The sequence below is a fragment of the Schistocerca nitens genome, chromosome 2 (genome assembly GCF_023898315.1).
Source record: "Schistocerca nitens isolate TAMUIC-IGC-003100 chromosome 2, iqSchNite1.1, whole genome shotgun sequence".
Classification (NCBI taxonomy): domain Eukaryota; kingdom Metazoa; phylum Arthropoda; class Insecta; order Orthoptera; family Acrididae; genus Schistocerca; species Schistocerca nitens.
In genome coordinates, this window is record NC_064615.1 from 14663187 (window position 1) to 14684048 (window position 20862).

Here is a 20862-nt window from a genome sequence, read left to right on the forward strand (position 1 = left end):
CGAGATAACAGGCATCTTATCCGCATGGCTGTAACGGATCGTGCAGCCACATCTCGATCTCTGAGTCAACAGATGGGGACGTTTGCAAGACAACAACCATCTGCACGAACAGTTCGATGACCTTTGCAGCAACATGGACTGTCAGCTCGGAGACCATGGCTGCTGTATCACAGACGGGAGCGCCTACGATGGTGTACTCAACGACGAACCTGGGTGCACGAATGGCAAAACGTCATTTTTTCGGATGAATCCATGTTCTGTTTATAGAATCGTTATTGTCGCATCCGTGTTTGGCGACATCGCGGTGAATGCACATTGGAAGCGTGTATTCGTCATGGCTATACTGGCGTATCACCTGGCGTGATGGTATGGGGTGTCATTGGTAACACGTCTCGGTCACCTATTGTTCGCACTGACGGCACTTTGAACAGTGGACGTTACATTTCACATGTGTAACGACCCGTGGCTCTACCCTTCATTCGATCCCTGCGAAACCCTACATTTCAGCAGGATAATGTACGACCGCATGTTTCTGGATACAGAAAATGTTCGACTGCTGCCCTGGCCAGCACATTCTCCAGATCTCTCACCAATTGAAAAGTCTGGTCAGTGGTGGCCGAGCAACTGCGGCACGTCACAATAGGCCAGTCACTACTCTTCATGAACTGTGGTATCGTGTTGAAGCTGCATGGGCAGCTGTACCTGTACACGCCATTCAAGCTCTGTTTGCCTCAATGCCCAGGCGTATCAAGGCCGTTATTACGGCCAGAGGTGGTTGTTATGGGTACTGATTTCTCAAGATCTATGCACCCAAAATGCGTGAAAATGTAACCACATGTCAGTTCTAGTATAATATATTTGTCCAATGAATGCCCGTTTATCATCTGCATTTCTTCTTGGTGTAGCAATTTTAAGGCCAGTGGTGTACATGATCTTTTCTGTAGTCTTCACTGTACCCCAAAGCGGAGGGGTCTGTGTACACTAACCGTTGCACGTCCATGCGTCACAGTACAACGCCTGACCTGCTGCCAAGTTGAAATTAAAGATTAATGGCATACTCTTTCCACATGTACTTGGGGATGCTAACCAACCTAAAAACATACTACTCCTAACAGCTACAATTACTAGTCTGCAAATGACGTAAATACTGATGTAATGTTTTTCAGTACACTGTTCTCAGTAACCAATAGAAGTGTCTGCGCTTATACCCCGTAATACCCAGTATAAACGAATTACTTTTCCATGGGAGTAAGTCTGCGGCTTGAAACTCAGCGATACCTGGGGAGAAACGGCCAGTACTATTAACAGCACCAGTGCTGCCAGAAAACTTGTGGGACTTGGGTGGTAATGGATTGCTCGGTCGACTGCGACAAGCTGATGGATGGCGCACGCAAGGTGACACGCCCCTATCGCAGACACGCGGGGTGTCACCTCGCCTCTCGTTGCGCCAGCTCGCACCCGCCTCAGCAGTCCGCTCGGTGTTATCTCGGTAAGCGGAGCGCGTTCCTCGCTGTTGACAGCCGGCGGTGTCGCGTGACAAGGTGAAGTTCTAGGCAGGGCGCCCCACGCAAGCAGCTCGGCACGCGCTGACAGATTAGACGACGGTGCCTTGCCACCTCGATACCTCCACCAGGCGCTGTACCGACTATCGTGTTTCCTCCCTTGGCGAACTAACTGACCTCTGCAAATGTAATAATGACAGTCATCCATTATGACAGGCCTCCGATGTGTCACTATCTCGGACGTCCGATCAGTTTTCTCGCCTCACACGATGTTGGGGGATCCAGCAAACACGGTGCCGTCTTATGATGTCACGTTTCCTTAGTCACCCACTTGCGAAGTCAACAGATTACGATGGGCGTACAATAAATAATGCAACCCTTTTTTTCTCGGCCACTTTCGATTGAAAACCTGCGGGAATTTGTGGTGGGACATCGTTAGTGTTCCTGCTCCAGCCCCTACAATTTCATGACAGATGAAAAAAGCACTCCGTCTTCAGGCCACGAGTGGCCTACAGGGACCATCCGACCGCCGTGTCATCCTCACAAGGGAACCTCCCCATCGCACCCCCCTCAGATTTAGTTATAAGTTGGCAGAGTGGATAGGCCTTGAAACACTGAACACAGATCAATCGAGAAAACAGGAAGAAGTTGTGTGGAACTATGAAAAAAATTAGCAAAATATACGAACTGAGAAGTCCACGTGCAACATATGCAACTTCAAGGGAAACATGCAGCCAGGAGCGCCGTGGTCTTGTGGTTAGCGTGAGTAGCTGCGGAATAAGAGGTCCACGGTTCAAGTACTCCCCCGAGTGAAAAATTTACTTTCTTTATTTTCGCAAAGTTATGATCTGTCCGTTCGTTCATTGACGCCTCTGTTCACTGTAATAAGTTTAGTGTCTGTGTTTTGCGACCGCACCGCAAAACCGTGCGATTAGTAGACGAAAGGACGTGCCTCTCCAAGGTCATAGATCAACCGATTCCTCCACAGGAAAACACGTCTGATATATTCTATACGATACTGTTGACGGCATGTGCGTCACATGACAGTAATATGTTGTCGACCCACCTAACTTGCACACTTGGCGAATGGGTAAAAAGATTCTTCTACCTTGCCCGATTTAGGTTTTCTTGTGGATGTGATTATCACTCCCAAAAAAGTGATCGCATCGGACGGACAGATAATAATTGTCTGAAATCAAAAAATTAAAATTTTCAGCCTCGGGAAGACTTGAACCGTGGACCTCTTATTCCGCAGCTACTCACGCTAACCACAAGACCACGACGCTCCTGGCTGCATGTCTCCCTTGAAGTTGCTTATGTTGCACGTGGACTACTCAGTTCGTATATTTTGCTAATTTTTTTCATAGTTCCACACAACTTCTTCCTGTTTTCTCGATTGATCTGTATTCAGTGTTTCAAGGCCTATGCACTCTGCCAACTTATAACTAAATCTGAGGGGGGTGCGATGGGGAGGTTCCCTTGTCAGTGGAGGATGCAGATAGGAGGGACATGGGGTCAGCACATCGCTCTTCCGGTCGTTATGATGGTATTCTTGACCGAAGCCGTTACTATATGGTCGAGTAGCTCCTCAATTGGCATCACGAGGCTGAGTGCACCCCGAAAAATGGCAACAGCGCATGGCGGCCTGGATGGTCACCCAGCCAAGTGCCGACCACGCCCGACAGCGCTTAACTTCGGTGATCTCACACGGGAACCGGTGTATCCACTGCGGCAAGGCCGTAATTTCATGACAAATAGCGTCTGTAATGGAGGTACGTTAAAAGCAGAGAGCTGTCACTGAGTTTCTTTTGGCGGAAAAGCAGAACATCGCAGATGTTCATAGACACTTGCGGAATATCTATGCAGACCCGGCAGTGAACAAAAGCACGATGAGTCGTTGGGAGAGGCGTCTGACACCATGACACAAGGTGGCGCAAACCTGTCCGATGTCCCGTGTGCCGGTCGGCCGCGCACAGCTGTGACTCCTGCAGTGTTGAAACGTGCGGACACTCTCATGACTTCAGCGTTTTCGTCGCCACAAAAATGCAGACGAACTTCTCCTTCTCCATGACAAAGCGAGACCTCACAAGTGTCTGTGCACCCGAGAGGAGCTCACAAAACTTCATTGGACTGTTCTTACTCATCCACCCTACAGCTCGGACCCCGCACCTTCCGACCTCCCGCGGGAAGCAGTTCCTGGATGATGGGGAGGTTACCGATGGAGCAACAAGTTGGCTCAGACGTCGGTCAGTTGAATGGCACTGTGCAGGCATACAGGCCTCCCAGGAAGGTGGCGTAAAGCCGTAGCAGTGAACGGAGATTATGTTTAAAAAACATGGTTCGTAGCCAAAGAAGTGGGGAATAATATGGTGTACTGGAATTCTGAATAAAACCGACCTGCTTCCAGAAAAAAATGTGTTGCATTACTTATTGAACGCCCTTCGTATTTCTCATCTCTAGAGCAGAATCTAACGCTACAGGTTTTCGTAACCACACCAAGAAAGAGAAAAACTCGATCTAACGAAATTTTATTTTTCACCTTAATGCCAAGAAGTACGCTAACCATGTGTTACCCCTACCCCAGCCCTATAATAAAGGATCACCAGAGACGCAACTGTTTTTACTTTTAAATCATCAGCGTTTTCAGTAATCTTATGCCGTTCTGTCCTATCTTGCACAAATCGTTTAATCTCTGCAAACCTAAAATACGTCCCATCTTTTGAATTTGTTTTCAAAATAATCTTATCTTCCCGTCTTTACAATTCCTATTTCCCATTTAGCGCCCAACAGAAATGAAGAGGGAAAACATTTGTGGCGCAACCTGATTAGAAGGAGGGATCGTTTGATAGGACACATTCTGAGACATCAACGAATCATCAGTCTAGTATTAGAAGTAAGTATGGGGGATAAAAATAGTACGAAGAGACCAAAAGATGAATACACTTAGCAGATTCAGAAGGCTGTAGGTTGTAGTAATTATTCGGAGATGAAGAGGCTTTCACAGTATAGAGTAGCTAGAGAGCTGCATCAAACCAGTCTTCGGACTGAAGACCAAAACAACAACAGCGCCCAATAACTATTCCCTCTTGCCTTAGTAGGTGTACTAACATTTGACTATGAGAACCATGTCACAAATTTGCTCAGTCAAGCCGGCCGGAGTGGCCGAGCGGTTCTAGGTGCTTCAATCTGGAACCGCGCGACCGCTACGGTCGCAGGTTCGAATCCTGCCTCGCGCATGGATGTGTGTGATGTCCTTAGGTTAGTTAGGTTTAAGTAGTTCTAAGTTCTAGGGGACTGATGACCACAGTGTTGAGTCCCATAGTGCTCAGAGCCATTTGAACCATTTGCTCAGTCATCTTATACAGATATCGTCGAGTACAAGGATGTAAGAGTATGCATTTGAACAGTAAACGAAAAGGCACGCTTCATTAGCAGGATACAGGGAAAGCATAGTGTGATTAACAAAGAAAATGCTTAAACACACTTGCATGCACTATAATGGTATCTTGCTGCAAGGTGTGAACCAACAGGAAATAGAAAGCGTTACATACGAGGACGTTTGGTCACTGGCTTCTTTGCTGGCGGAAAGTATTGCAGAAATCCGCAAAAAGAGTCCATTGCTAGACGGGAGAACGACGGCTCAAATTCCCATCAGAGCATTTCGATGAACATTTTGCGTGGTTTCCATAAATCGCCAACAACAAATGGCGGGGTGGTTCTTTTCACAAGGAATTTATTTTCCTTCACAATCTCTCCCCGAATACAAGCTTTTGCGCTGTCCCTAATGATCCCATCGTCGTTGCCAAAGAAAGACATCGCGGAATTTATGAATGTTCAAGATATACAAGCAATAATTCTTCCTACACTCCATCTGTGAATAGAATGGGAATAAACGGAAATTGCAGTGGAAAGTACTCACAGTTACGTACCATCACTGTGTGTTAGTGTGGATGCGAGTATCCCATTGCCTTGTCACGTTCTTCTAGCAACGGCAGCCAAAACACTTATTTTTTCACTACAAAACCGTGAATGAACATTATGAAAAATCCATTCCTGTAACATTCCTGCGGAAACATTGTACTTTAGTGTACACGAGAATGTAGGCGACACTCAAGTCTCACTACTGAAGGTTAATTACAGCGCAAATGCTTCGCGTCAGTGACTAGATCAGCGATTGTGCAGTGTTATGTGTTAATATTATTACTTCTCCTCCAGCACCATACGTTGTTCTGATTTTATCTAGGAGTTCACCAGATTATATTTACGGAATCACAATACAATTCGGCCCGAAAGAAAGATCTGGCTGATAAGTCTTTGTATGACGCCATCAAAACAGCATCCAGTCGTCTCTAGAGGCAAGTTCAAGTAACTATGATGGAGCTGGAGACAGTGATAACGCACCCATATAACCAAAGCAGACTACAAAGGTGCAGTAAGAGATCTAGCGACTGCGACGGCCAGGGGAGAAGCGAGAATTTATTATCGTGCTAAAGAACCCAGTCCTGGACGATGTGATCCGTGTGCACATGTCAGTATTGGGGGAAGAAGCATAGTACCATGGGTTGGTCACATAATTCTTGGCAATAATGGAACTGACAGAATAAACATGGGGACCATGGAATACCGTGATATAGCTGCCCAAATTATCACCCAATTCCCGCCGTGTTCCACTCTTGGGACGTAAACTCAGCCAGAAGTTGGAAACAGTGTGAAACAAGACTCATCTGACCAAATGACTTTCTTTCATTCTCCGCAGTCCAGATTTTATGCTACTGGCAGTATGTTTTCCTGTTACGCATATCTGCATCCCTGGTGAGTGGTTTTGGAATTCCAGTTCGCGCTCCAATTCCATGCTTCTGGAGATCCCTTCCTTTTGTTCAATATACAATCTCGTCAGCATTGTGACACAGCGAATGACATTTCTCCGCTTACCCTGTATGCGGTGTAAATCTTCGATAGGGTGCCTCTTGAAACACCAAACACTCCGGCTATCTTGGTTACGGAAGCATCCACCAATTGAGCCAAAAAATTCGCCCACGTTCGAATTTACTTAGCTCCAATATAATACAGTAACAAACACAGAACGCAGTTCTGACCGCTATTGACACTATCAACGTACTGAGGACATTGTACAGATGCCTTTAGTGGTCAAATACAAAAGCTCACCCTCCAGGTTTGGCTACCATGTTCAAGGATGTATTTCTCGCGTTGTTTGCATATATTTTTCCAGTCTCCTTACATCTACACCTACACTCTGTAAACCAGAGGTACTTCTCTTTGTACCGTTTGTTAGGCCTTGCCGGCCGCTGTGGCTGAGCGGTTCTAGGCGCTTCAGTCCGGAACCGCGCTGCTGCTACGGTCGCAGTTTCGCATCCTCCCTCGGGCATGGGTGTGTGTGATGTCCTTAGGTTAGTTAGGTTTAAGTAGTTCTAAGTTCTAGGGGACTGATGACCACAGCAGTTGAGTCCCATAGTGCTCAGAGCCATTTGAACCATTTTTTTGCTTAGAGCCATTTGAATTTTTTTGTTAGGCCTTCTTTGCCTTCCGTTCGGGTAGGGAGCGCACCCAACAATTATACAAGTCTGTTCTTCACGGTCCCTAAGAGAGCGACAAGTAGGAGTTTTTATTGTATTCCTACATTCCCCACTTAATACTAGTCCTTGAAACTTCGCAAATAGGCTGTAGCAGGATAGCTGGCACGGAGTAGTCAGCGTCTAACGTCAAACGTTTGCCAGTTCTGGTTTTCTCGGCTTCACCATGACGCTCTCGCATGGATGCTGCTCGCCTCAGTACACTTTCTACACTTCTTGAGTGTCCGATTTACTGTAGTTCCCATATATTTTAGCAGTATTCGAGGTGGGTCGCACGTGTGTTTCGCAAGCTGTCTCCTTTGCAGACTGCTTTGCCTAGTAACCTACCAATGTATCCAATTCTGCCACCTTCCTATCCAGCCTATGTGATCATTCCATTTCATATCTCTAGAAATTATTACACTCAAGTATTCGTGTGAGTTGAGTTACTCCCCTTGTAGCTCGCTGCTATCGAGACATAGGATACAACATTTCTTTCGTTTTGTGAATTGCACAGCTTTACATTTAAAGAGAGCTGCCAATCTCTGTCCCACTCTAGAAGCTTATCAAGCTCTGACTGATTCTTTATGCAGCCTTTTTTAGACAGTACTTCATTATAGATAGCTACATCATCTGAGAAAAGTCACGGGTTACTGTTAATCTTGTTCGTTAGATCATTAATCAACAAATTATCAAATGCCTGTGAAAAGTTTGGTGTACTCATCAGCCTTCTAAAGACTAAGATCATGGCGCAGAGTACTACCAACCTTCCATCCATTAGCATTGATGGCAATCCTCTCCAGATAGTTGATGACTTTACCTACTTGGGATCCACAATATGTAGCACCTTGTCCACGGACACTGAACTTACTAACAGAATCGCAAAGGCATCATCTGTCATGGCTAGATTGAAAAACAGAGTATGGAAGAACGGACTGCTTACCACAAAAACTAAATTAAAAGTCTACAACGCTTGTGTTATTAGCACCCTTCTCTATAGCTGTGAGACATGGACAACTCTTTCTAAGCATGAATCTCGACTCAACAGCTTCCATCTCCGCTGTCTCCGGAAGATCCTTCAGATCTCTTGGAGAGATAGAGTACCCAACACCGAAGTCTTTCATCGTGCAAGCACAACCAGCATCTTTGCACTCCTGAGTCATCGACGTCTAAGATGGTTGGGACATGTCAGGCGCATGGATCCTGAGCGGATACCGAAACAACTGCTGTACGGCGAACTTCAGGAGGGTGTGAGGCCAGTGGGACGACCGCATCTTCGTTTCAAGGATGTCTGCAAGAGAGACCTGACCAAGATCAGAATCAATCCAGGTCGCTGGGAAAGCATTGCAGATCACCGTGTCAAGTGGCGAGTAACTGTGCGCAACGGCGTCCAGCTCTCAGAGGACGAACGCACACAGGAACAAATCAGGAAGAGGACAAAGCGAAGAGACAGAGCGGCTTCTGTTCAAAGTCCCTCAGATTTCACATGTCCAAACTGCAGTAGGGACTGCCACTCTCGAGTGGGACTTTTTAGCCACAGCAGACGCTGCAGACTCTGAACCAAGCATGCTACACCATCATCCCTCAAGGATGGACGGATGCCATTATTATTAGATCATTAACATAGAACATGACTTGCAATTGCACCAAAATACTACACTGGGGCAGGAGTAGAGTTGCTTTTACTTCTGTTGATGACTCTTCATCAGGATTAACATCCTTCATACCAATAACTCCTCTATCAAGTCCCAAATATCCTTGATACGCCAGTCCGTCATAATTTCATTAATAAGTGCTGGATTGGTTCTGTGTGTCTTTCCTGCACTATCATGACTCGCCGTACACAAATGAAATACTTTCGCCGCACGGGATTAGCCGAGCGATCTCAGGCGCTGCAGTCATGGACTGTGCGGCTGGTCCCGGCCGAGGTTCGAGTCCTCTCATGGGCACGGGTGTGTGTGTGTGTGTGTCCTTAGGATAATTTAGGTTAAGTAGTGTGTAAGCTTTGGGACTGATGACCTTAGCAGTTAAGTCCCATAAGATTTGACACATATTTGAACATTTTTTTAAAATACTTTTCGATGGCAATGCCAATGCTCCAACGTCTAGTGTAATTAGTACTAGAGACTGGCAGGAACACGAAACTTCGAGTACTGCATCTTTTCATTATGACGAATACATCTGTATCAAGGTTCCTTCATCGGATCTGAAACGCGGATTGGAAGCATTTTATCTGATGTGTTATAAAATGTAAGTTCTATGCTCCGACTCAAAGTGTGAGCTGTATGACTCCAGGTCTTATGTACACAGCAGTGCTTTTGGAGACAGTATGTAAACGGTGTTGTTTGCGAACGATTGTAAGAGCATTGTCCAAAGCGAAGACTTCAGCGGATCCGCGCACCCCCGTGGAGCCTACCGCAGCGAGCAGTAATTAAGAAATTGTGGGCGCCTCAGCTCGGCGAAACAATGCAGCTTTGTCCTTGTAAGGAACCTTTAAAGCAGTTGGAGCGCAGAGTGAGTTTTATCTGCGGCGCTGAGATAAGGAGCCTCGCGACTCCACGTCAGGCGGACAATGCAGCCGCGGTACACATTGTCCGGGCAGTGTAGGGGGCACGGGCCCACGAGCGGGACGCCTGCACAGGTCGGGCAAGCTAAAAACAAGGAAACACTCCGAACGAGATACTGCCACGCTTTGCTACTTCCTAGTGCACTAAGGTTTAACAATCTTTTCATTCCAATATGGGCTAAATTCGGAGAACGTTTTTGCTGAGCGATAAAAAGGAGGTGGCAAGAGGGAGACGGAGAGGAAGAATGAAAAAGTAAAAGAAAAAGAAAAAAAAATGTGAATATTAGCGAAACGAATGCAGAAATACAGGATGTTTCGCAACGACTCATTCGATTTCAGAACACTATATCTTCTAAATGAAGCCGCGCGGGGTACCCACGCTGTGTGAGGCGTCCTGTCACGGTTCCCCCGTCGAAGGTTCGAGTCCTCCCTCGGGCAAGGTTGTATGTATGTTGTCCTTAGCGTTAGTTTGATTAAGAAGTGAGTAAGGCTAGGGACCGATGACCTCGGTAGTTAGGTCCCATAAGACCTTACCACAATTTTCATTTTTTCTTCTAAATGAATGAAGACTCCACGCATTGCTACGGTCGCAGGTTCGAATCCTGCCCTTGACATGGATGTGTGTGTGATGTCCTTAGGTTAGTTAGGTTTAACTAGTTCTATGTCTAAGAGACTGATGACTTCAGATGTTAGCCGGCCGAAGTGGCCGTGCGGTTAAAGGCGCTGCAGTCTGGAACCGCAAGACCGCTACGGTCGCAGGTTCGAATCCTGCCTCGGGCATGGATGTTTGTGATGTCCTTAGGTTAGTTAGGTTTAACTAGTTCTAAGTTCTAGGGGACTAATGACCTCAGCAGTTGAGTCCCATAGTGCTCAGAGCCATTTGAACTTCAGATGTTAACTCCCATAGTGCTTAGAGGCATTTGAACCATTTTGAATGAAGACTGAAATTTCGCATACTTTTAAATTACGCGTCGAAACTAGAAATTCACCTTGGCTCCATTTCACGTGGTTGGCGGTAGGAGTCAGCTGGTTGCAGATGGCTCGCTTGCTCAGTAACAGGAATCACGTACCTGGATATGTTGGAATTCTGACTTTATCCCTAAAGTGAGAACATGCCGAAAATCTCATTTGTCAACAGAATGGAGAGCCAGCACACTGGCACCTGCTTGCCAGACCATTTCTTAACAATGTGCTGCCTCAACGATCTGTCTGACGTGAGGGATATATGAATCTTTTTTTTTTTTTCGGAAGGGGGGGGGGGGGGGGTATGTAAGACTGTGTGTGTTTGCCTTCCCTTCCAAAGGTTTGAGTGAAAGTGTGGGACGTTTGTCATGTGACCGACGGAGGGTACATTGAACTTTTGTGGAAGTAGTATGAAAACTTTGATCTTAAAATACTTTTTAAAAAATGCCCCAAGGTTGTACGAGTGCGGGTCTTACAAAAAATGAAAAAAAGTTAATTGTATGTTTAAGTTAAAATAAACCCCAAGAATCTATCGTCGTGCATGTAGAATGGAAAGAAGGAAAAAGGTTTAATGTGTGGAAGCTAACGAGACGAATGCCGAAATACAGTAGAAACTCTTTGTGAAGCTGGATGGAACGGTTTGAAATACTCTGCATTGTTTTCTATCTTCAAATGTTCCTTCACGATGCAAAAACGAAGAATGTTGCCTGATTATTATCTGCGTTTCTTTGAAAAGCAGCTGCAACTATTTTACGTAAGGCGGCAACTAATCACTTATTTTTTAGTTTACATGTTCTTTATTTTGTTACGTATAGACTACAATGTGTCCTTCGGAATTTCGATTATCATCTTCTTCCACGTAATACCTAGATTTTACCTAGATCATATTTATAAATCGCACAATTATTCCTGTTTAAATTTATCCAGTTGTAGCAAACAGTTTGTGCAGCCACTGTGCTTACCTTGCGGAGAAAGTCCTTTGCGGTAGGTTCTGAAACAGGCAGCTAACCCCGTCTGGCAACAGCGAGACTGGAGTGGCCGCACCGTACAACGTCACGCGATAACGATTTTGAATTAGCCGCCGTGGGAAGCAAACTAGCCGATAAATGCGGCCCTCGGGGTACAGAAGCTCTCCCACGATTCTTCAGCACGAGCTCTGTCAAGTCGGACACGCGGTGGAAGCATTGGTGCCGTGCCCGATTCAACAGGCAGCGCCTAAATAAATACTCTCCCCTTGGTAATACTTCGTGTGCCTAGTAAGCAATTTTTATTATATTCAAACTTGGTTACTGAATATACTGTCAAGTACCGCCATTAAAAGACTAATCTTTTTCAAGGACACATGTTGAGTTTTCGGCCTGTAGTAACTAGAATGAAATCGTCACTCTACAGCGGAGTGTGCGCTGATATGAAACTTCCTGGCAGATTAAAAATGTGTGCCAAACCGAGACTCGAAGTCGGGACCTTTGCCTTTCGCAAGTGGACTCACGCCTCGTCCTCACAGCTTTAATTCCGCCATTACCTCGTCTCCTACCTTCCAAACTTCACAGAAGCTCTTCTGCGAACCCTGCAGAACAACCACTCCTGGAAGAAAGGACATTGCGGAGACATGGCTTAGCCACAGCCTGGGAGATGTTTCTAGAATGAAATTTTCACTCTGCAGTGCAGCGTGCGCTGATATGAAACTTCCTGGCAGATTAAAACTGTGTGCCGGACCGAGACTCGACTGTGAAAATTTCATTCTAGAAACATCTCCCAGGCTGTGGCTAAGCCATGTCTCCGCAATGTCCTTTCTTCCAGGAATGGTAGTTCTGCAGGGTTCGCAGAAGAGCTTCTGTGAAGTTTTGAAGGTAGGAGACGAGTTAATGGCGGAATTAAAGCTGTGAGGACGAGGCACGAGGCGTGAGTCGTGCTTGGGTAGCTCAGTTGGTAGAGCACTTGCCCGCGAAAGGCAAAGGTCCCGAGTTCGAGTCTCGGTCCGGCACACATTTTTAATCTACCTGGAAGTTTCGCCTGTAGTAACTGACCAAATAACGTGACCAATCCCCATGTAATTTAGAAAAGGGCAGCCCTCTTCGATAATTTCAAAAAATCGATTTTTATGTCTTAAAATGTTCTCTAGGATGTCTACTTTATCACAGCTTTCATCCTAAGTTAATTAAAAACGCCGTTATCGTGTCAGAAGGTGTTTTATGTTAAAGTGTCTCCGAGGAACATTCACAACGGGAATAAAATGGTCGACATCGCGGTCATTGTGACAGGAAGTAATTTCAAAGACTGCCTAACCGGCATTAACAGGCGTGAACGGGCTCGGATTCGATATCGGCACACAGTTTTAATCTGCCAGGAAGTTTCATATCAGCGCACACTCCGCTGCAGAGTGAAAATCTCATTCTGGAGACCTGTTACAGCCTGCGCAAAACCGGACGACACCAATCGAACAAGTAGAGCAGCGGATGGCAGAAGCTATCAAAGAGGCCCGCAGGACCACAATGGTCACGAAGAAGATGGAGGAGGACCTCTTTTTGTTTCTGCTGTATGGTCCAGCGATCGCTCACTTAACCACAAATGATTAAATCAAAAAACTGGAAAGTGTTTTTCTCGAAACAGTGTTTTTCATACTGGCAGAAAACATAACTTCAGAACGATACATACGATTTTGATCATAGCAGTCTATCAGCATATCTAGCGGTTTTATGGTACCTTCATATTTTCGGTGCACGCTTTTGTCTCGAATTTTCGACGAAATAAGTGATTTTTTTTTCAACACGTCACCATTTTGTTAGAACTTAATATTTTTCAATTATCCCACTCATGGTGACAGAAAATAAATTGAAAACGACTTATTTAAAATTATCTTGTGCCATGTGCGATCGGAGGGCTTCGGGAATTATCCCCCACGAGCAATGATCCGGCTGCAAGCGGTCCTTCGACATGTATGGACACAAAAATGATTTCACAAAGACAGAAGTGTACGGAATGAAACTGTACCACTAGATTTGGCATTACTTTCTATTTTACTTGAGAAATATTACGAAAATCACCTTTTTTCATGCATTCAAAGGAGTCTTCCCCTTAATATGCCACGACGCGAATTAATATCTAATCCTCAGGCACATCAATTACAGCGTAATCTGAACCAGTGTGCGTCTCGGTGATGTTATAGCGTTTTGACATGATGCACTAAAGTTGTACCAACAACAGAAAACAGCTTTTGTGCGTTCTGTGAAAATAAAATCGTCCGGATAGACAGGAACTCATTTGTTGGGTAATGCATGACGAACACACATGAAACCTCTAATTGTGCCCTGTAACGTGATTGAGTTGTGACTGATTACAATATTCATCCGTTGTTAGGAGACGTATGTATACGGTGATTCGTTTGAATGCGGCAGTCCTCTTCGGACATAGCTGGTGCTACATGTTTAAATGGTTTCTGTCTAGGTCACCATCAAAACAATCATTTCCTGCGCAGGTGACCTTGCACGCGCCGACACTGTTTGCACCTTCAGCAACCTGAATGCGCCTTACACCAACAATGAAGCTCGCTGTTTATTGAACGCCGAGTCGTGAGTTTCATCAACGTTGCTATGTGACGTTGTTCGCTTGTTTGTGTTGCGTACTGTGTAAGCGTGTAACTTCCTGCTTTTCTTTCTTCTCCTCTTCCCTTCTGTGACGAGCGTCTGTGGCATGAATGGCAACGGGAAGTAATAAAGAAACGCAACAGTAAGCAGCTGCAGAACTTCGACCGAAAGAAAAGCGTAAATGGCCAAAAAGTTAAAAATAAGTAAAGCGTGACGAGGCATTCCTTCGAGCCAAACAAAGACCAGTACTATTCCGACTATTATGAGATTTTGTACTAAGGAAAGAGGCACCAACAAAATATTATCGCAACATAAGCAAAGAGAGGAAATTACAAAATGGTCAGTTGCTCCGCGAGAATGCTACATGACGCAGAATCGGACATGTCATACGCGGACTGCTCGTTACCTTCCGTAGTTGATGGCAACTGTTTCCTACCTCCGATTAAAGAACGTGCCAGTGACAAAATGTACAGGATAAAATGTCAATGAGAATATGTACGGATAAAGTGGTTGTGTCAAAGTGTTTTAAAGTACCAAATTCCTACGGTGCAAGTTAATTAGGCTTATATGTATATCTTTCAATGAAAAAAAGTATCAGCGTCAAAGAACAGGAATGAAGCTTTCAAAATTAATGCAGACAGGAAGTTAACTTCGCAACTTAACAAGGAAAGAACGTGAGAATGAGGGGGCGGGGAAACAATCTTGACGGTGATCAGCTATTTTCACTCACCGAGAGGAAACTCGTTTCTCATTCCTGCAGGCCTCCATTTACTTTCATAGAACAGATTATTCATTTACGCTCCGAAACTAGTATGACTTGTGCCTTCTGCTTCGACTGTTTTACGTGACATGTGCAACTTGGTCACCAGTTTTTTCACGTGACTGGTGGCACCTAACAGCTACTGAACTTCCATACCTTGGAAGAGTCTCAGAAGTGACTTTCAGGCACATTTCAGATGCGTTATAGAGATGTTCTACCCAGCATTGCCGAACAATGCAATTTTGTCGCATGTAGATATGGTTGGAGACTTTGGTTGTTATATAAATACATTACTGATGGTGTAAAACAACCAGTGACAAATTGTTTTCAGCTTACTTTATTCAAAACGTACTGTTACCGGTTACGAATTTTTACATTTCCTCTTGAGACGGTTTTTTCCATGCTTTCATCAATACATATTAGACATTGGTTTCATGTTAGGTGCCTGAGAATGTCCGTCTGCCGCATTTATGATAGTAGTTTTCTTGCAATGAAGTACATTCTCGAGGATGTTTGTATTTCCACAGTCGAAAACGTTGCACTGCATTGTAAACCACTTTCGTTCGCTCACAAAACTTATTTCCACTGTGCATCACATGTTTTGATTTGGTGCACAGTGAAAATTTGTGACCGAACGAAAGTGGTTTACAATGCAGTGCAACGTTTTTGACTGTGGAAATACAAACATCCTTGCGAATGTACTTCACTGCAAGCAAACCGCTAATACAAATGCGGCAGATGAACGTTTCGCGGCAACTGACACGAAACCAAAGTCTAATATGTATTTTGAAAGCATGAAAAAATTGCCTCATGATGAATTGTAAAAATTCGAAACCAGTGACAGTACTTTTTGAATAAAGTAACCTGAAACCAATTTGTGGCTGACTGCTGTAGACCATCAACGATTTATTACCGAACAAGATGGAGCCCTGGTAAGGTGCTGGAGCCTTATTTGGGAGGAGGGAGATTCAAACCCCCGTCCACCCATCCAGATTTAGATTAATAGTGATTCCCAACACTGGGAAGTGCCTGGATAGTTTCCTTGAAAGGGTACAGCTGACTCCTTCCCCCACCCTGCATCTAGTCGTGCTTGGGCGCCGTCTCCAATCATATCGTCGACGACGGGACATTAATCTTCCTTATACCACTCATTCAAGACAAGAATGTAATTGACCCACAGAAACAATGATTCGAATTATGTATTATAATTTTTATACATCTATGGTTAAAGATGATGTACCGGCTAATGGGACGCCACATCATTTATTACGTGTTCCGGGATGACACTAAACAGACAGCGGCAGAATAGTGTTGTTATATTGTACGCGTTTATGACACCGTGGTTGATCATAAGGGTCAATCGTCAAGAAGCTTTGTTTCTTCAGCAAGCTCGTGCGTTTTTCTTTTACTAAGAAAATGTGTCGTCCATGATATTTGTGGCAACATACCAACCAGTAAGAAGATGGTATTGCTGAAAAAGTAAGGCGTGACGGCTAGATGTAGCTCTTGATCTGGTGATCTCCTAAACTAAAATTTGAAATTGATGCACGCCAGCTAAATTATTAATCAGAGATGAAGGCTATTACTTTCATCTTAAGTACACATGTATTTGAGCTCTAAAGTTTTCTGTATTATACCTTGTTTAATGTGTCATACACACATCAACAAACGTTTCGCATCACCACCCCATGCCGCGCGGTGTAACCGTGCGGTCTGAGGCGCTTTGCCACGCTTCGCGTGGCTACCCCCGTCGGAGGTTCGAGTCCTCCCTTGGGCATTGGTGTGCGTGTTGCCCTTAGCGTACCGGTAAGTTAGTTTAAGTAGTGTGTAAGCCTAGGGACCGATGACCTCAGCAGTTTGGTACCATACCGCTTACCACACATTTTTTTCACCATCCCATATCGTTCCGGTGTGTTGTTACAGTGGCTGTTCCTGTACCGATCGGGAGGTCACCTCTGACGTTGTTTGTAAACATACATACAGTTATCGTGTGTGGTACCTACAGGTAGAATACCGCAAGCGAATGGGTTGCAGCATTCCAGAAGTACCAGTAGGAGCCATTAGAGACGTCTGTGGACCAGTAGAGTGAAAATCCATCATGTCACGGAGGACAGTCGCAACCCATGATAGGGTCTGCATCACCACGTTATGTGCTGAAGGATTTTCAACCAGCGGAGTTGTTCGGCGTGTGCACCGCAGCTAATGACGTGGTGCGGACGTAGAATCAGTTCCAATTGACAGGCAGTGTTGAGGACTTCGGCCGCGCAGGCAGTCTGCGGTCGACCGATGCACGGGATGATCGATATCTAAAACTTTTGAGCCAAAGAAACCGTGGGCTAAGGGCCCCACAACTGAATTTGGCGTTCTAATAGGCTACAAGACGACGTGTGTAGCATCAAACTGTCAGGATACCTTGCATGATGCGAATCTGCATTCCTGATTACCATGACGAGAACTAGGTCGTACACGACAACGCCATGAATTCCGTCACAGAGAGGCAAGAAACCGTGCAGGATTGACGCCCAAGGTTTCGCGTCGCATGCGTTTGTGGACGAAACTCGGATCCGTTTGTACCCTGATAATCGCAGACAAAGTCTCTGGCGACAACCCATTAATATCGAACGCCAATAATAATAATAAATGCGATTAAGACTATTTTTGAATAATTGAATAACAATCAGTTCCACATGTGCGACAAGGCAGTGGTGGGGTGGTGTTTGGGGTTGTATTTTAACGCGTCAGCCGGCCGGGGTGGCCGAGCGGTTCTAGGCGCTACAGTCTGGAACCGCGCGACCGCTACGGTCGCAGGTTCGAATCCTGCCTCGGGCATGGATGTGTGTGATGTCCTTAGGTTAGTTAGGTTTAAGTGGTTCTAAGTTCTAGGGGATTGATGACCTCAGAAGTTAAGTCCCAGAGCCATATATACCATATTAACGCGTCAAGGTACACCTTTCGAGTTTACCGAGGCCAGCCTCATTACTCTACGGTACAATAACGAGATACTGCAGTCAATACTGGGACCTTGTTCCCGAAATTTTGATGAAAATTTCATCTTAATGGTTGATAACTCGTGTGGTTATCAGGTTGTTCTCGTGAACACGTTCTTTCAGCATTCTAGGAGCAACAGAATGGAGTGGCCTACCCGTTCCCTGGCCATGAACCCAAATGAACTTGTGTAAGATCTATTAAAACGAGCTGTTTTTGGCAACAACCACGTACTCTCTCAGTGACTTCTTCAGAACTGCCATTCAAAAGTGGAACAAATTTTAACCGGGCTGGGTTGATGATGTCATGGATGGTATGACGCAACTGATTCAAGCCTGCATCCGAGTAAGGAGACGTTCCACCACGTACCGACGTTGCTCATGAGTATTGTGAAGAAAACCTCATTGAAAACAGACGACTTCGCCTTTACACATTTTTTTTAATTCGGTGATCTAGACAAATTGCAAATGAATGTAAAAGCATGCCTCAGATGCAATTTTTTTTTCTGTGGCATGAAATTCGAAATAAAAGTTATGCAAAACTTTTATTGCTATCATGTAGATTATCATTTTCTTCTGAAATTGTTTTATTTACGCAAGTCACACCAGATTTTTTGCGTCTTACTACCTTTGCTTACTTTTCATGTTATCTTCACGTCCCGTAGCGGTATTAGATTACCTATTATTCGTAACAATTTTTGCTTTTGAGTTACAAAATGGCTCTGAGCACTGTGGGACTTAACATCTGAGGTCATCAGTCCCCTAGAACTTTAGAACTACTTAAACCTAACTAACCTGCCCGAGGCAGGATTCGAACCGGCGACCGTAGTGGTCGCACGGTCCCAGACTCTAGCGCCTAGAACCGCTCGGCCACCCCGGCCGGCTTTTGAATTACAAAGTACGCCTATTACAGCTACACTGAGAAATATAGTACATTATTACATTAATGACCAATTATTATTTAAATAATGTACATCTGTTTTTTCTTTCCCTAGTTGCGATAGCCTAGCATCCAATCCATCGAACTGCGAAAGACAAATAAAAAATAAATAAAAAAAAGTCGTATGAAAGTGCGCTTCTACACGAAATAGAAAATAAGATCTATAGGGTCACAAATGTCACCACGCATCATCGTAAGTAATTTATTTACGACTGAACTTGTTATTCATAAGCAGTCCTGTATAGTTATGACATTAGCTGCTGTTTTAGGAGATAATTGTAAAATTATTTCGTAGCCTTCAGGCCAGTAAACACGATACGTAACACCAGAAACACAACGATAAATTTGCACAGCTGCAGTGTGGAATGTTGCTTCCGCTGCAGTTCGTGACGGCGCGCTTTCTGTTGCGGACCAGAGAAATAGTTCAGGGCGGAAGCGGGTGTATGTGTAATGGTCAACGGAGACACGCGATATATCTCTTTAGCTACAGTCACAAAGGGCGCACGTGTGCTGAAGCTTCTCGCGGTCCGGGCGTCACAAAAACTTGGGGGATCACCGCCCCTCGCATTGTGGGCGCATCCCCAGCAGTTTCCCAGCCGGGCTGCGACTGTGTCCGCTGGCAAGGAACGGCGCAGCGGGTGGTTCCCGGGCCTACCCCCTGCGGCACCAACCCCACACACCCATTGTGTCGTCCGCTGCGACTCCCGAAGGCTAGTTTCTAACGCTGTCACACAAAGCGCTCTTTCCTGTATCATCACAATGAAACAAGCCACTCATTGGAGCGTTTCCTCTTCCAGTGCCTCAGACATGAGTAGCACGGTGACATCTCAACTGAAAATACGTCTGGGCCGTAAACAGAAAAAATAATAGGTTTGTTTATAATTAAATAAATCTTCTGCTACCAGTCACGATTTTTCTTTATTTTATTATTCGCACGACGCGTTTCGAGAAATAATTCTCATTTTCAAGTGCGTTTTTTTTTATGTGTGTTAAGCCATTTCTTTTGATGTTGTCAGTGTGTGTGAGTCTGCTTCATTTTGTTGACTTTTACTGTAATACATAAGAAACGCGATTTTTTGTTGGGTATCAATTCTTTCTGTGAGGTTAGTGGCTAAAGTTTGAGAACAATTTGTACTTACAGTTTTCTAATGGTCCATTTGTGTAGAGTCTCACACACACTTAACATCACACACAACTTGTACACTTTACACATCGAAAATATCTTATATAAACAAAACAGTTACAAAGATCTTCTTATAGGTAGTTCACAGAGATAACATTATAGGTCTTCCACAGATTATGATATGCTTTTGTACAGAGGTTATTTATCTTAACAGTTTGACTTTACAATTGTGCTTATTTATATGTTTTACTATTTTATTTAAGTATATTATCGAAACATCTGAAGAAATTCACTGATTCACTTTCAAGTTTTTCATTTAATATTTTATCTTCATATTTTCTGTAATGTGCATATATCTCCAGTTCTTCAAGCAAATCCATTTTATGTCCTTTATTTAGTCGGTGGAGTACTGTGACATTTTGCTCTATTTTTCCAAATGGGTGTCCTGTATTATGTATGTGTGTTGCTATTGCTGATGTAGTGTGTTTGTTGTGTGTGTATGCTCTAATGTGCTCTGTGTACCTGGTGTTAATATTTCGGCCTGTTTGTCCTACGTAGAACTTGGAGCATTCCTGGCATGTTACCTTGTATATTCCAGAGTCTGAATATGGATCATGATTACACTTTATATTATGTACTAGTTTTTGGTGTAGTTTATTGGATGTAGAAAACCCAATTTTTACTCATGTCACCCAAATATCCATAAACAGGCAGCATACAGGTCAATGCTGCTTAGGGCAACTAAAATACCATTGAACCAAGAAAATATGCAACAAGAAATAAACACAGTGAAGAAGATTGCAGTTGCCAATGGTTACAATGCTTCCATGGTTGACACAATCTTAGACAAAGTGAAGAGGAACCCAGGTA